Raw genomic sequence first — 5,099 nt, 5'->3', positions numbered from 1 at the left:
TTCACTCATCCGATTTACGGTAAGAATTAAATAATCTCTAAGATTTTGGAGATTACATAACTGCCGCAGAGATATCTCTTCAATGAAGTTTATGAATTAATACTTCATCGTTTGTTGTTGTTGATATTCCTGGATATTTACAGGGGGTATGACGTTGATGTTTGAGATACAGATTGTGATGTTGTGGTGTGGGATGTGGATGTTGTTATTGGTGGTGGTGATGGTACTGTTGGTGTTGCTGATGGTGGTACTGTTTATGCTGCTGGTGCTGCTGCTGGTGTTTGTAACTTTTGCACCATATTCTCCAAAGCCACTACCCGAGCGCGAAGCTCGTTCACTTCTTCTATTACACCGGGGTGATTGTCGGTTCGGACGAGCGGATAAATAAAATCTAGAATTTGGTGTAGTATGTAATCGTGAATAGATACTCTAGAAATAAGCGAGAAAATGGTGTTTCAGATAGGTTCGCCGGTAAGTGCTTTAGGTTCTTCGCCAAGAGGGCAATGTGGTGGATGGAAGGGATCACCTTCTTCTTGTCTCCAATGATTAAGGAGGCTATGAACCCATCCTCAATTCATCCAGAATAGATGATGACTAATTGGTTGATCCATTCCGGTCACACTGCTTTCGGAACTTAAGTGGGATTCCATTTCGGAATCCGAGGGACTTGAACTAATGACGAATTCCATTTCGTACAATTGAATAAAGAATTTTTCGATATGAAATGATTTTCCGGCTATCGGGTGGTATTCTAATTATATAGAGCAAAAGGTTTCGTAGATTACAGAGGAATTTACGGAATATGTCAGGCAAAGTTTACAGTAACAGATACGCTAAGATATGAATTAGCAGATACGCTAAGATATGAATTTTGTCTATACACTATTCATGCAATCAATGCAATAAGATGTGTCTAGACTAAGAATGATAAGCAGGTAATTTTCGACAAGAATGATGAGCAAAACTTTTGAAATGCAGACACGGCCGAAGTCCAGACTCACTAATGCATCCTAACGACTATCAGTTAGACACACTAATGCAGACCTGGTTCGCTAAGACCACCGCTCTGATACCAACTGAAATGACCCGTTCATATACATTATAAACGATTCACAATAGTTGATTACATCGCGAGGTATTTGACCTCTATATGATACATTTTATAAACATTGCATTCGTTTTTAAAAGACAAACTTTCTTTACAACGAAAGTTGACGGCATGCACACCATTTCATAATACATCCAACTATAATTGACTTAATATTAATCTTGATGAACTCAATAACTCGAATGCAACGTCTTTCAAAATATGCCATGAATGACTCCAAGTAATATCCTTAAAATGAGCTAATGCACAGCGGAAGATTTCTTTAATACCTGAGAATAAACATGCTTTAAAGTGTCAACCAAAAGGTTGGTGAGTTCATAGGTTTATCATAACAATCATTTCAATATATTAATAGACCACAAGATTTCCGTTTATAAATGTATATACACTCGCAAGTGTATAAAAGTATTCTATAAGTTGTAGGTACCCGGTAACAAGCCTTAACGTTCATGTTTTACCCTCTGAAGTACACCAGATCAGGTGTGTTTAAAATAACCTCGAAGTACTAAAGCATCCCATAGTCAGGATGGGGTTTGTCAGGCCCAATAGATCTATCTTTAGGATTCGCGCCTACCGTACATAGACAAGTAGTTTAATGTTACCAAGCTATGGGTATATTTCTGGTTTAAACCCATATAGAATTAGTTTTAGTACTTGTGCCTATTTCGTAAAACATTTATAAAACAGCGCATGTATTCTCAGCCCAAAAATATATATAAAAAGGGAGTAATGAAACTCACAATACTGTATTTCGTAGTAAAAATACATATAACGTCATTTAACAAGTGCAAGGTTGGCCTCGGATTCACGAACGTATCAATATTGAGATTCAATATTGCAGGAAAGTACGTAGACGCAACGAAGATGATAAACACTTGTAATGACCCGCACTTTTTCGATCGTTCTATACTTATAAGATTAATATTTACATAAATTAAACCTTACCAACATGATAAGCAATCCAAATTGTTGAGATTTATGTTTTTGAAAAGAGTTTTACACAACGTTTGACCATCTAGTTTGACCGATGATATCACGAACTATATAACATATGATAATTATACGTTTGTGTATATATATGTATATATACATATTTAACATAATCTAAGGATGATTTAATATCTCATTTTGTATTAATAACAATAAGTTATAAGTATATTTTAAAACTACTAACTTAAGTTTTCAAAACGATAACCATACGTAACGTTATTTGACATATATACTTATGATCTATAATGTTTATACATATATCGTATAAGTAATGTATTTAATCACTTTTTAAGGATTTAAATACATAAAACAATATAAGTATATTAACAAAAGATAGCTATATTTGAATTCTCATTCCATTTTTCACAAGATTTCTATACGTATATCTAGAGTATATGTACTCGTATCATACCTAACTTCTATACGTATTTACTATTGGTATATACACATCAAATCACCACCAACCAGCCCTTGTTCATGCCCTAGGTATAAGGTAATTGAATTTGGAAGCAAGTATGACTAAGTTTACAAAATAACAAACTTGAAATTTGTTCTTGTCTTCCCCCCATTCACGTTTTTAATGGGGGTGAGGAGTACTCCATTTTGATTCATTTTCACTTCCATTTTCTAGCTAAACACACACACTTTCATGAGCCTTAAACCCCTTAACCATCTCAGCTCACAACCATGAAGATCTAGCTTCAAAAACATCACTTAATCACCATAAGAAAACCCTTACAAAAACACTTCAAGAATCCTTCCAAGAACACAAGTTTACTTCCAATCTTTCATCCAACTCCACCACTCTTTTGGTTCTAGGTTTTTACTCCTCTTTTACAGCAATCTTGTCCAAGTAACTTGAGGTAGTAACTTTGTTCATAACCTTATTCGATTCATATATATATAGCTATCTTATTTTATGGTATACAATTTTAACAACAAGAACATAGTTTGAATGATTTCAAACTTGTTTCCAAACTAAATAGATCCTTCTAACTTAACTTTTAAAATACTTCAAGACCTGTAATATATCATAAATATATGCTAACTTAACAAGGTAAAACTTGGTTTTTCAAAGAACACCTTAAAAACTGAATTTACGACGTCGGAGTGCAACCGGGGGCTGTTTTGGGTTGGATAATTAAAAACCATCTTGAACTTTGAATTGGAGGTTTATATTCTGGAAAAATGATATTTCTTATGAATATGTTAAAACATAAAAATTTCATGATTTAACTCAAAGTATAAGTATTTTTTAGAAAAATAATCATTTAAGGTTGTTTACATGATGGAAAATGATTAACTTCATAAGTTTCACCAAAGTTTGACCTATGACCTGTGATTTCGAATACAAACTAAGGTATTTACAGTTGAACCAAAGTTCATATTCTTAAAGAAGGACTCGATCCAAGGAAGTGGCAAGTTGAACCAACGAAAACGGAGTTGTAACGAAGAAACTATGACTAAAACAAGATCGGATATCCAAAACTAGTTTAGCCACGAAAATAATTGGAGAAAAATTAAATAAATCACATCTTTCTAAAATAACATGATATTTTATATATATGTACTCATAATTTAATTTTATATATTTCAGGATCACCCGTAAACAATACGAGAAGATTAATCATAAGATCCCATGATTGTACGCAACACGTCATTTGACAACACCGGTACTTTATGTACGCAACACGTCATTTGACAACACCGGTACCGTGGGTCAAGATTAATCCCGACCAATACGAATACGATGGGGGTTTTATTTATTTCATTGGGGGTTTATTAATTTATTAAACACCTAAATATGAACCATTAAAATTGAATTGCTAACTACGGACTAAGAAGACATTAAAAGTATTATAAGTATATATATGTGACGATTGTTTAAAATGAAAATATATTGATAAATTATATATGGATAGGTTCGTGATATCAACCGGAGACCAAGTCAAAATATATATCTTCAAGGCAAAAGTGAGTATATAGTCCCACTTTTAAACTCTAAGTATTTCGGGATGAGAATACATGTATTTTATGTTTTACGTTATGGACACAAGTAACTGAAAAATATATTCTACGTTGAGTTGTACCACTGGCATACTTCCCTGTAGCTTGGTAACTATTATTTACAGCGGTATTGTAAACGTGAATCCTGTTGATAGATCTATCGGGCCTGACAACCCCAACCGGACTGGACGACCAGTATTCAACGGTTGCACAGTACTTCGTTTCATGACTACACTTGGTACGATGTAGTAAGATTTCATAATAAAGGGAATATGCGACGTGATTAAATGTTAAGTATGGTTACCAAGTGCTCAACCACTTAGAATATTTTTTATTAAAATGTTTACATATGAAATCTTGTGGTCTATATTTATATCGCTGCCGGCATTAAACCTATATCTCACCAACTTTATGTTGACGTTTTAAACATGTCTATTCTCAGGTGATAACTAAAAGCTTCCGCTGCAACATGTTGAATTTAAGCAAGATCTTGCGTACGCATATTTGTGTCAAAAACAAAACTGCATATCCGAGAATTTGTATTGTAAAATATGCTAGAAATCGTATTGTTATCATCATATGTAAAGTTTGTAAGTCTAAGATTATCGCTAAACAATAATCATCTTTATATTGTCTAAAGCTTGTATTAAAATAAGAGTTATGGTTTGTAATGTAAAATAAATGCAGTTGTTCTTTTAAAAATGTCGCATATAGAGGTCAATACCTCACAATGAAATCATACGTTATCTAACTCGTTCTTATGGTTAAGGACGGGTTATGACATGTGGTATCAGAGCGGTGGTCTTAGCGAACCAGGTTTGCATTAGTGTGTCTAACTGATAAGTCGTTAGGATACATTAGTAAGTCTGGACTTTGACCGGGTCTGATTTAAAAACCATTGCTTATCATTGTTGGTTAAAATTTATATGTAAATATTATGTAGTACTAATGGGTTAGTTGTTGTGTGATAGATGTCGGGCTCAAAACTTGTTAT

Source organism: Rutidosis leptorrhynchoides, chromosome 11 (genome assembly GCF_046630445.1).
Source record: "Rutidosis leptorrhynchoides isolate AG116_Rl617_1_P2 chromosome 11, CSIRO_AGI_Rlap_v1, whole genome shotgun sequence".
In the NCBI taxonomy this organism is placed as follows: Eukaryota; Viridiplantae; Streptophyta; class Magnoliopsida; order Asterales; family Asteraceae; genus Rutidosis; species Rutidosis leptorrhynchoides.
The sequence above is the reverse complement of the archived record's forward strand: the minus strand, read 5'-3'. Positions refer to the sequence as shown.